This window comes from Canis aureus, chromosome 34, assembly GCF_053574225.1.
Source record: "Canis aureus isolate CA01 chromosome 34, VMU_Caureus_v.1.0, whole genome shotgun sequence".
In the NCBI taxonomy this organism is placed as follows: Eukaryota; Metazoa; Chordata; class Mammalia; order Carnivora; family Canidae; genus Canis; species Canis aureus.
The window spans coordinates 24,641,704-24,654,789 of record NC_135644.1 but is presented as its reverse complement, the minus strand read 5'-3'; the positions used below and the strand labels follow the sequence as shown (position 1 = coordinate 24,654,789).

Below are 13,086 nucleotides of genomic sequence, written 5' to 3'. Positions count from 1 at the left end.
TTTGTCAGAAATCGATTTGCCATATATATGTAGGTCTACTTCTAGACTATTCTGTTTTATTTATTCATGTTTCTTCTTGTGCCAACATCACACCATCTTTTGATTTGTTCTAAGTCTTAATTACTTTAGCTTTATGTCTTGAGGTCAGATATACAAGTACCTCAACCCCATTCTTCTTTTTCAAAATTGTTTTGTGTCTTTTAGATCTTTGCAATTTCTGCACAAAAGATTCCTGGTATTTTGATTGGGATTGTACTGAATCTATAGATCAACTTGAGTAGAGATGATTCCTAACCATATTGAGTCTTTCAATCCAAAAGTATGGTGTATTTCTCCATTTATTTAGATATTGAATTTATTTTTTGCCCTTTTCAGTGCAAAGATATTATACCTGATTTTATTCAGTGTATCTCTAAATATTCATGTTTTTGGATGCTAATGTGAATGAAATTGTTCTTTTAATTTTATCTTCCAATTGCTTATTGATTATATATTGCAATACACTTGATTTTTATATATTCTCCTTGTATTTAGTAACCTTGCTAAATTCACTTATTGGTTGTAGTGGCTCCTTTGCAGGACTTTTGGGATCATGTTATTTTATTTCTTTCCTTTAGATCTTTATGTATACATGCATTTATTTATTCATCTGTTTGTTTGCCCATGGCACTGGCTGGGACCTCCAGTTTAATGTTGAAAAGAAGTGATTTGAGCAGATATCCTTTTTTTGTTCCTAATCATAAAGGGAAAACAGTTTTTTACTATTAAATATGATGTTATCTCAAGTTCTTACAGATATCTTTTATCAAGTTGATATCTTATTTAAAAGATATTTATTGAGATATAATGCATATACCATATCACAGAATATAGAACATTTTTATTACCCAGAAGAGAAACCTTGTACTTATTAGCAGTCTGCCCATTCTCCCACTCCCCACCCCTCCCAGTGGCAAACACTAACCTACTTTCTATTTCTATAAATTTGCTATACTGAACGTCTTACATAAATAGAATTATGCAATATATGTGGTCTTTTGTGATTGATTTCTTTCACTTAGCATAATGTTTTCAAGGTACATCTAAATTGTAGCACGTAACAATATCTCACTCCTTTTTTTTTTAATTTATGTATGGTAGTCACACACACAGAGAGAGAGAGAGAGAGAGAGACAGAGAGAGAGAGAGAGAGGCAGAGACACAGGCAGAGGGAGAAGCAGGCTCCATGTACCGGGAGCCCGACGTGGGATTCGATCCCGGGTCTCCAGGATGGCGCCCTGGGCCAAAGGCAGGCGCTAAACTGCTGCGCCACCTAGGGATCCCCTATCTCACTCCTTTTTATTGCTTAAAAATGATGATGGTGATGATGATGATAATCCCTTATGGTACATTTTATTTATTCACTCATCAGTGGATTGTTTTCATTTTTGGCTATATTGAGTGATGCTGCTACGAACACACATATATAAGTTTTTGTGTGAACATATGTTGTCATTCCTCTTGGGTATATATCTAGGAGTAGAATTGCTAGGTCATATGGTAAATCTATGTTAAACATCTGAGGAACTGTGAGACTGTTTTCCAAAGAGGCTGAAACATTTAAAATTTTAAAAGCAGTGTTTGAGGATTCCAATTTCTCCATATCCTAGTCAACACTTGCATGATCTGTCTTTCTGATTATAGCCATTCAAGTGGGTATGAAATGGAATCTCATAGCTTTGATTTGCATTTCTCTGATGACATTATCCATGTGATATTCCAAAGACAAAAAGAACTGCAAAGAAAACTAAATTTAACTCAGTAGTTTTTTAAATAGTAATATTATTATAATTTTGACACTATTTTATATGCATTAGGTAGGGTAAAACAAAAAAGACAATTAGTTAATGTTATTAGGAACTCGGATTTTTAATGTAAGCAGTAGGAGATAAAATAGAAAATTAAAGTTATTAAGGGAAACAAATCTCCAGTACATAAATTTGAATTGAATTTAAATTGAAATTGTCAATATAGGGACACCTGTTAAGCGTCATGATCTCGGGGCCCTGGGATGGAGCTCTGTGTCGGGCTCCCTGCTTGGTGGGGAGTCTGCTTCTTCCTCTCCCTCTGTGCACTCTCTCTCACTCTCTCTGAAATAAATATATAAATAATATCTTTTTAAATTTAAAAAAAAGAAAATATCAACATAAAACCCTTCATATTATATCAAATCTGAAATTGTCTAGAATCATTGATACTCCGGTAGCAACAGTTATACTTAACATCCACATCTTAGTTGGAGCTGAAAGGAATCATCTTCTTGAAGAAATGCCTAATTCTCAGGCAGGTGACAGGAAAAGTACAAAGTGAGCCTGGTTTGTCTTGTTGTAGAAAGCAAGGAGGTTCTCAAAGACTAGTGGGCATGTGACAAAAATATGTAAGAATCAGATTGAAAAGGCTCCAGTGGCCAAATTTTAGTAGTAAGAAGAGTATCAAGTGTAACTGATTATAATTCATCAATCCATAGTGAGAGAGAGAAGGAAAGAGAACACATGTTTCATTTGTCACATCGAAGGTGACTTTTACATCAAATCCTTACTCTGAAAATCTGTAATTAAAAAGAAAGAATAATCATTTACCATGTCATTTTAGAAGATAAGGGAAAGCTCCTCTGTATAGAAGGATGTTAGCTAATAAACGTAGAAGAAATGAGAGAATTAGAAAACCGTTCTTTTGCAATTCCCAATGAAATAATTTATTTTTGCCAGGATGACCCATAAATAAAAAGGCTAATACCATTAGGTGGTTGTAGAGAAGGACTAACTCATGGTGCTTAATATTCCTTCATTGCTATCACTAAGGGAAAAATAAAACCACTTTTACGTAGATGAATCTGGTTGTCAACCCTTAACTAAATCAAGTTCAAGTAATGTCCCTTTCTAGTAAGAGGATCCATTCCAGAATTATGTGTTGTGCCCAATTGTCATGTCTTTCTAGGCTCCCTCAGTTTGGAACTTGTTCTCTGTCTGTCCTTGAGATCCATGCCATTGACATTTTTGAATACAGGGCATCCCTTTTTAAAAATGTGCCTCAGTTTGGGTCTGTCCAATGTTTTTTGGGGGATAAAACTCAGGTTATTCATGTTTTGCAGAAGTGATAGAGCGTTCTCCTCACTGCATGCTATCTGGTGTTACACTAAGTCCATTTATACCATTACTCATGATCTTAACTTTGAGCACTCAATTAAGAAATGTCTGCCAGATATCGCTCCCCTTGTTTCTTTTCTTTCCCTTTGTAATTCATATTTTCTGAGCTGATACTTTTGAAAGTATGTAAATATTCCATTTCTTATTCTACTTTCACCCATTAGTTTTAGTACCCATTGATTTCCTTATGTGAATTATTACTGATGATTGTCAAATGATTTTCCAATTCCATCATTTCTTCTACATTTATTTTCTAGCTTTCTATGGTAAGAAAGCTCTTTCTCTTCTATTTATTTGTTTACTTATTGTAATTCATCACTATCTTTATTTTAATGATCCAGTTGTTCCAGATTTGGATATTAGAAGCTCCCTCAAGCTGCTTCCTGTGTCTTTTGCCACGTCCTATCACTCTGAGCATTCTCTTACTTTCTGGCATAACAGGGTAGTTTTGACTCCTCTTGTACCTTACCTGTCCACCCCTGAAATCAGTAATTTCTCCAAGAAGTCCTTGTTCCTTTTAGAGGAGAGTGCGATTTGGAAACTAAGATTTGGATGAGAGCCGTGCTATGGCAGTTGCAGTGTTACTGCTCCCAGGCCTTCTCACCAGGAGCAGCAGGAGACATGCAGACAAGCCTTTATACATCTCTATCTCACTGAGCTCACACAGCTTCAATTCCATTTCAGTAGGGCTGGATTCATCCTACTTTTTTTTTTCTTCTTCTCATATTTGTGTTCTCCCTTCCATCAGTGAGCACCTCCCGTCATCCTTAGAATACTTACTTATTTGTCTTGTCCCCTGTACGTAGCTAATTTCCTGATCCTGCCAATCTGTTTCTGCTGCCCTATTATGACATCGTCCTTGGGTGGGACACAGGTACTGGCTGGCACAGCAATGTTCTCCTTCCCATTCTAATGCTGTTCGTATTAGTACCAGCTGCCACTGGGCTTCCCCTGACAGCTCACTCCAATACTTTCCATGCAGGCTGTCATTATCCATCTTGTTTCTTACGGTAATGGAAAAAATTCTAATGATTCTTCGTTATGTATGATGCCAGATTTTGGTCAGGTATGTATGTACGTAACATATGTATATGCACTCACGTACAAGTACACGTAGGTATACACACATTTATACATATATGTGAACATGCCTATGACTTTTAAACCAGGGAAGGACATTCAACTTTGCAAAATACCTTCTACTATTTATAGAAGTGGTTAAGTAGGACTTCTTCTTTAACTTATTAATGTGATAGCAATAAATTAACAGATATTCTAATTTTGAACTATCCCTTGCATCCCCCAAATGAACCCCATTTAATCTGCTTATTTGCTTATACTTTATGGCATTCTTGTATTGTTACTGATTATATACTGGTATGTAGTTTCCCTTCTTTTGCTCTATTGTCAGATTCAGTGTTAGTCTCATTTTTTTCTTTCTATCTCAGATCATGCTTAGGGACCACTTAAGACTGAAATAATATGTTCCTAGATGCTTTGAATGAAGTCATCAGTGAGACTGATAGAGTCTGTTGCTTTTGTAAGGGATTAATCTTTGATAACCTTCTCAATTTCTTTAGTGGTAATTGGTTTGCTTGTCTTAAAAAAATCTTTTCTAGGGTCGTTTTGGCAATTTATATTTCCTCAGAAAAGGATTTATTTTATCCAGATTTTCAAGAGTACTAGAATAATTTCATGCAAAGTATTTTCTTATGATTATTTAGGTTTACCTAAATTTAGGTATGTTTATGATTCTCTCACACATCTTTTATTTATTTATTTTTTTCTCACACATCTTTTAAAAAAATGAGACAAGCTACCATTTTATTCATTTTGTCGATATTTTTCAAGTAATCAGTTATGTTTATTTCATTTATATTTTTTGTTTCAAAATCATTAATATGTCATTCTGTCTTTAATTTCTTTTATGCTTTCCTTAGATTTATTTTCTTACTCTTTTTCTTACCTCTTGTTTTGAATATGAACTCACTTATTTTCTTTTTTTTCTTGTCTGGTAACTTGGTTAAGGCTCTGAATCATTCTTCAAAACATTTCTTTTAGCCATAGCACATGGATTTTGATCCTTAGTGTTTTCATTAATATTATTTTAAAAATATTTTTCAATTTCAACTTCTATTGCCTTTAAGTCAACTTCTTAAATAGTCCCAAGTTTTAGGCAGTTGGGGATTTTGTTTTTTATCAAAAATACCAATTCTACTTTGTATTAAAATTTGACAATATGATCTGTATTTTTGTTTATTGTGATATATTGGGAATACTTTGTGGTCCCACATAAACCAAATTTTTTGGTGAATATTCTTTGACTATTTAAAGATGAAATATTATTTGTTTTTAGGGTGAAGGGTGTGATATATTTTAGATAGACTAAAATTTTATTTTATTAATTTATTTTTAAAGATTTAATTTATTTATTCATGAGAGACACAGACATAGGCAGAGGAAGAAGCAGGCTCCATGCAGGGAGTTCGATGTGGAACTGGATCCTGAGACCTGAGGATCATGCTCTGAGCCAAGGGAAGACGCTCAACCACTGAGCCACCCAGGCATCCCAAGAGATCAAAACTTTAGAGAGACTTTATGAATTGTAGAATTTGATCCTATATCTTTGTTTTATTTTATTTTACTACTTTCTTGATCTGTCGTGGGTCAAGAGAGTACATGGTCTTTCTCCATTACTTCTATATTTTTCCCTATTTCTCTTTGTATCTTACATAGTGTTTGCTTAGGAATTTTCAGGCTAGGATTTTGGCATTAATGATCCATGACAGACCTTCATTATGATTGACCCTTTTATCTTTATAAAATGAACTTATTTGTCTTATTTCATGCTTTTGCTGTGAATTCAATTTTGTTTGATCTTAATAAAGTAATCATTCCATTAGCCATTTAAAATTAATTGCCTCATATATATGCCCAGTATTTAACCTTGCTTTAAATGTGTCTTTTGCATGCAACAAATAGTTGAGTTTGATTTTCTAAACCTATCTGAAAATATTTTTCTTTTAATATCCTGCTTGATTCCATTTATATATATTGTTATGCAGATATGGTTAGGTATTAGTTCTCTCTCATCTTTTATGATTTCTACTGTTACTGCTTTAGTTTTTAGTTTGTTAATATCTATACTTTCAAAATCAAATGTGTATGTGTGTGTTTCCCTCTGATAGTTTAGAAGATTTATAATGTGTTTTTAAGCCCTTTGGTGACTACCCAAGCTTATATTTTTTTTATTTTTTGACTTTTTTTAAGATTTTATTTATTTTTTCATGAGAGACACACACACACAGAGAAAGAGAGAGAGAGAGAGAGAGAGAGAGAGAGGCAGAGACACAGGCAGAGGGAGAAGCAGGTTTCATGCAGGGAGCCCGATGTGGGACTCGATCCTGGGACTCCATGATCATGCCCTAGGCCGAAGGCAGGCACTAAACTGCTGAGCCACCCAGGGATCCCCTTATTTTTTGACTTTTGATGCTACATATTGCCTTCCTATTATAAATAAAGAAACTGATTTATGCCTATTTCCATACACCCGTTTGCCAAGTCTTAATTTTAATTAATTATATTTTCTTCAATTCTTCATTATAACTATAATTTACATGATTTATAAATTAGTGTCTTCTTGAACATCAGATTTATGCAAGTATAATTTGCCCTTTTAGGTATATAGCAAAATTCACCCTTTTTAGGTGTATAGTTCTATAGTTTTGATACATATGTACAGCCCTGTAAATACTCCCGTCATTACCATATGGTAGACTATTTCCTTCATACCATAGAGCCCCCCTGAAGGCCTTTGTAATCAACCTCTTACCCCACTCCCAACCTCTGGAAAACACTGATTTTTATCCCTACAGTTTTGCTTTTCCGGAATGTCATATAAATTGAGTAATTCATTATGTTATCATTAGTGTCTGCTTTCTTTCACTTAGTATAATGGTTTTGAGGTTCATCCATGTTGTTGAATACATCAGTGGCTTTCCTCTTATGTTGCTAAGTATGGATATGTCACAAGTTGTTTATCCATTCCCAGGTCAACAGACATGTGGGACATTTCCAGATTTTAGGGATTATGAATAAAGCTGTTTTAAACATTTGTGTAGAGGTGTTTGTGTGGACATATGTTTTCATTTCTCTTGGGTAAATACCTAAAAGTGGATTGTCGGGTTTGTTTAACCTTTTAAGAAACTGTCAAACTGTTTTCCAAAGTAGCCGTACTACTTTACATTTCCAACAGAAACATATGAGAGATTCTGTTGCTTTGATTCACTGTCAACTCCTGGTATTGTCACCTTTAAAAATTTTAGCCATTCTAGTAGGTGTTTGATGGTATATCATTGAGGCTTTAATTTGAATTTCCCTAATGACTAATAAGTTGAACATATGTCCATGTATTTGTTTGCCATTTGAATCTTTTCTTTGGCAAAGTCTATTCAAATCTGCTCAATTTTTTTTTAATTGGATCCTTTGATTTTTCTTTACTATGTTTGGGGAATCTTTATATATTCTGGGAACTAGTCCAATTTATCATTTTTTGTTTATGGTTTGTACTTTTTGTGTCTTATTTAAGATATCTCTGGTAACCCAATGTCATAAAGATTTTCTTTTTTTTTTTCCCTAAAAGTTTTGTAGTGTCAAAGAAAAAAACTTAGTTGTACAGTAGTTAAAGTGGCAAAACCAGATTTTATTCAGGAAACTTGCAATAGTCCTCAATATAGAACAGAGTTCAATTCTGAATACATGGGCAAGTGAGGATTTATAGCCAAGGAGCAAGGTGGGTTTCAGTGGATGGAAAATCACTAAGAGGAAATAATAGAGTAAAGAGGATTCTGGCTAAACTCATCTAACAGAATTCTTACTGAAGACAAATCAGCATGATCATATCACCTAGGAGAGGCCGGAGGATGGGGAACTTGATCATACATCAAGAGTGATCAGATATGGTGGGTGGGACATTCTGGTTAGATTGACTTAGTAGGATTCTTGCTAAAACTGGATTTTATAAAGAAGTGCCCAGATGGGCCTAGGGGAAGGTGACTGACTAAAGTTTGGTCAAGCAAAGATTCTTTGTCAATAATTTTAATTTACATTTAGGTCAAAGATTCAAGTTAATTTTTGTATATGATGTGAGATATGGATCCAACTTACTTTTTGTTTTATGGTTTGTGCTTCTTGTATGCTATCTAGAAATATTTGTTAGCCCAAGATTCCAAAAATTTATATTTTCTTCCAGAAATTTTATAGTTTTAAGTTTTTCATTTACATCTATGATTGATTTTGAATTAATTTCTGTATATGATTGGAGATGTGGATGAAGGGTCATTTTTTTTCAACATAGAGATTCCCAATTGTTCTAACATCATTTGTTGAAAAGACTATCTTTTGTCTATTGAATGACTTCATTAAAATTTGATGATAGATACATGGATCTATTTCTGAACTTTTTGATCTCTTCTATTATCTATATGTCTATCCTTTTGTCAATATAAAGCTTTCTGGATTACAATAGCTTTATAATAAGACTTAGAACCAGGGAGTATGAGTCCTCTGACTTTGTTTTTCTTTTTCAAAATCATTTTAGTTATTCTAAATCTTGGTTTTCATATACCTTTTGGAATCAACTTGTTGGTTTCTGCAAAAAATGTCTTCTGACATTTTGATTGGGAGTTGCATCAAATCTATAGATGAATTTCAGTAGAATTGGTATCTTTAATGATATCAATTGAATCTGTCAATCCCTGAAAATAGAATATCTAACCATTTATTACGTTTTTGATTGCTCTTATCAATGTTTAATAGTTGGGTTTTTAAAAATATTTTATTTATTTATTCATGAGACACAGAGAGAGAGAGGCAGAGACATAGGCAGAGGGAGAAGCAGGCTCCCTGTGGGGAGCCCAATGTGGGACTCGATCCCAGGACCCCAGGATCACGACCTGAGCTGAAGGCAGATGCTCAACCACTGAGCCCCCCAGGCATCCTGATGTTTAGTAGTTTTTTAGTTTATTTGCTGATTACAGGAAATAATACATACTGATAAAAATAGTTTTACTTCTTCCTTTCCAATCTGTATGTCTTATATTTCTTTCCCTTACTTTGTTGCTTTGACTAGAGTCTTCAACACAATATTGCGTAGGAATGGTGAAAGTGGACTTCCTTGTCTTGTTCACAGTCTTAGGGGGAAAGCATTCAGTCTTTCATCGCTGTGTACAATATTAGCGGTAAACTTCATTGGTTTTTATTTTTTTATGTTATTTTTTCTCCATTGAGTTCTAAACAGTATAATTGACCATGGTCCCTTTCCCACAAAAACTGATTCCATCTTTCCCTATCAACTTACAGATTTTCAGGGATGCCTGGGTGGCTCAGTGTTTGGGTGCCTGCCTTTGGCTCAGGTTGTGATCCCAGGATCTGGGATCAAGTTCCACATCGGGCTCCCTGTGAGGAGCTTCCTTCTCCCTCTGCCTGTGTCACTGCCTCTCCCTCTCTCTCTGTCTGTGTCTCTTATGAATAAATAAATCAATCTTTAAAAAAAAAAACAACTTATGTATTTTCTGAATATTATTATTTCTACATTGCTTTGTTTCATAACATTTATATTTTATTTTGTAACCCCATTGTTTAGTCTTAGTTCTACATCTAAGTTAATTTAAAGAGCATTGCCAGTACTTTAGTCACGTTTTCTCTATTTGTCTTTTGATTAATGAAATTCTTCAAATTTATTTAAGAAGATTCAGATTAACTATATTCCTAAACTCATTCATGTTTGAAAGTAGTTGTTGTTCTTATACTTGAGTGAATGTTTGTTTGCTTTTTTCCTATGGTCTTTGCAGACATTTTTCTGTTTTTCTCTAGAATTGAGCACTGTATTGAAGAAATCTAAAACTATCCTTACTGGAGGGCAGATGGGGGAGCCGGGCATGAGTTACGTAGGTGATGGGTATTAAGGAGGGCACTTGTGATGAGCACTGGGTATTGTATGTAAGTGATGAATCATTAAATTCTATACCTGAAACTAATATTACAACTGTATGTTAACTAACTGGAATTTAAATAAAAATTTGGATAAAAAATTGTCTTAATTCCTTTTAGGTGATTTTATTATTATTGCCTTTACTTTCACAGAAATCTATTTTTAATTATTTACATTTAAATAGTGCACTTAGTGCCTAGAGCTTAATTACTTAGTAAATGTTAGTTCCTTGTTTTGATTTCTTGTTGCATAAAGACCATCGTCTTCTCTTAATTCTCTTATTTAATGGAGAACTCTTTGGCTTATTCTACGGCAAAAAAATCATGTGTGTGTGTTCTTCATCTGTTTTTCGTTAGCTCTTTTACTTGAATTATTTTTGTATAGATTCTAAGTTGATTTTGTTTTTAAAAATTACTGATTTCTAAATAGGGAGCATTCTTCCTGAATGAACTATTTTGGAGAGAAATATGAAGAAAGACGAGCCAGGGGACTAAGCTGAGGTAGCAGTAATTTGAGAAATCTCAGAATTTTTGGAACATCTTTTCTTAGCACACGGGCCAATGGACATTCATTGTCTTTGGAATAGTGTAATTTCTCGATGGCTCACAGTGAAGTCCTGTACGATGTAGGACATACATGTGCCTGTGTGTGTGTGTGTGTGTGTGTGTGTGTATGTGTATGATTTGGATTTCCTTTTCCTCCATATCCTTGACTCTATTTTACTAAACCTACTCCCCCCCCCCCGCCCCCGTTTGTTTTTTGTACTGGTTTTATTTTCTTTCAGCTGCTCTACATGTCTTTCTACAGGCTAATTGTCTTCATTTTCTTTCTTTTGTCCTCATTGGTTGCAGAGTTCCATTTCTGATTATTACTTATTTTTGAAGGAGGGTAGTCTGGTCACAACTAGCTATGATGTCAAAAATTTGGAGGAAAGGGGCCCAGAAGATGAACTAAAGCAGTGGGCAGTTTCACTCAGCAGACTAAGCTGAGGTAAGAGTAATGTGAGAAATCATAGAGTTTGTGGAACCTCTGAAAGTCGCAGAGCACTTTCTAGTTCTCTGTTAAGGCTCTGCCTGTGGGCATTCTATCTACCCTCCCTTGGTGACAGGTTGGCTTTTTAGTAATGATAAAATGGGGTTCCTGGGTGGCTCAGTGGTTGAGTGTTTGCCTTTGGCTCAGGTTGTGATCCTGGGGTCTTGGGATAAGTCCCACATCGGGCTTCTGGCAGGGAGCCTGCTTCTCCCTCTGCCTATGCCTTTGCCTCTTTCTCTGTATCTCTCATGAATAAATAAATAAAATCTTTAAAAAAAAAGAGAGAGATAACACAAAGTTTTTGTGTGTGATGATGTTTCCTTCCTTCATTTTTTCATTCACTCATGTTTCCCTTCAAAGAGGTGCTCAAACTTAGTGTTTACAAGTGTGAACTCTGGAGGCATTCTGCTTAGGTTTGAATTCAGGTTCTGTTGCTCATGAGCTGCAGTCCTGAGCAAGACCTTTAACTTCACAGTGCCTCAGTGTCCTCACTTGTAGCAGAATAGTGATGGTAATAGTACTTACCTCACAGAGCCATCAGGATGAAGTGGGTGAAAATTTGTTAGATACCTTGAGCAGTTCTTGGCAAAGTGTAAGAACTAAGTGTTTATACAAATAAATAAGTCAGTGATTATCTGCTACAAAATCCGCTTGCTTATTATCATGTATTTGCCATCTGATTCCATGAACAGACTTTGTGTCTACGTGTCACATGTCAGTGTTTCTCACTCAGCTCCACATCTCGTAATGTTAGCAGGTTAAAGACGGCTTCAGGGATATTCCTGGGCACACTCCAGGAACTGGCTGTGCTAACCTGGCGATCACTGGTGGAGCCTTCAGGGCCACTTGCTGCTTTTGGGGAATTTGGCCTACTGCAAAAGACTCATCAGTTTGGTGCCTTTCCTCCCAGCCTCTTTCTTTCATTTTGGTCCAGGATCTACTGTCTTTTGGCAGCTGTTTTTCATAGTTTGTGGTTTGAGGGTGTGATTATTTTCCAGCTTCATTGGAGATGAAGTATTTGTCCCTGTTTTTATCATTGTTTTGTTGTTTAGGTTGGTTTCAGGGAGGAGAGCAGAGGTAGAAATGTCTTTACTAGGCCATCTAGAGCTAGAGGTTGAGTTAGCTTGATTTGAATTACTTTTATTAAGTCACATTTTAAAGTGCTGTTCAAAAACTAAAAAGACCGTATGTTTATGTTTTAAAAATTAAGCACTGTTATTCACAACTCATAGGGACATGTTCCATTTCAAGTTTATACATTTTAGGGTAGTAATTAAAAGTCTTTTATTAAATTAATAATTCACCTAGTTATGAATCAAATAAGACAGAGAAGCCTAAACAAAAATCCCTCTGCCCCTTCTCCATTTTCAATTCCCACAGCCTCACTTCTCCAGAGCAATCATTTTTACCAATTTCTTTTTTGAGTTTTCCTGGCAGTTAGCTTGATAAATTTGAATTATCAGGAATACATATATATATATATTATATTCATATATATGTATATTCATATATATGTATATAAAATCATTTTAGAAAACCATATATATTTTTTTTCCTGGTTAATTTTACAATACATAAAAATCCAAAATAGCAAATCGGCATGTTAGAACATGTTCCATGGATCCTATCACAATTCCTCTGATAAGAGTTCCACTGTCTGAATTTCACATGAAACTTCATTAACCCAGTCTCAAATACAAACTCCTTATGATTTACTGTCAGAGTAGATTTTCCCTTCTGCCAGAGAACTGATTCACTGATTCTCAGGTAAATGGGGGCAATTTTTCTGAAGACTACCAAAGTAGTCTGTTCAAAGATTTCTTTGTTGTTTCTGCTTATGTTTAAGTCAGACATTACTTCCCTGCTCAGATTTGCTCA

General features: G+C 34.8%; 1 long non-coding RNA gene across 2 annotated transcripts in view; it reads left to right on the top strand.

Annotated features, from left to right (window-relative positions):
• The first annotated feature begins 4,058 nt into the window (after positions 1-4,058).
• LOC144304536 (uncharacterized) overlaps positions 4,059-13,086 on the top strand; it is a 29,170-nt gene continuing 20,142 nt past the window's right edge. Inside the window, exon 1 of one of the 2 annotated variants that reach the window (XR_013371490.1) lies at positions 4,059-4,251. This is a non-coding gene — a long non-coding RNA (uncharacterized LOC144304536). The remainder of the gene's footprint in view (positions 4,252-13,086) is intronic. The other variant, XR_013371489.1, reaches the window with a different exon arrangement.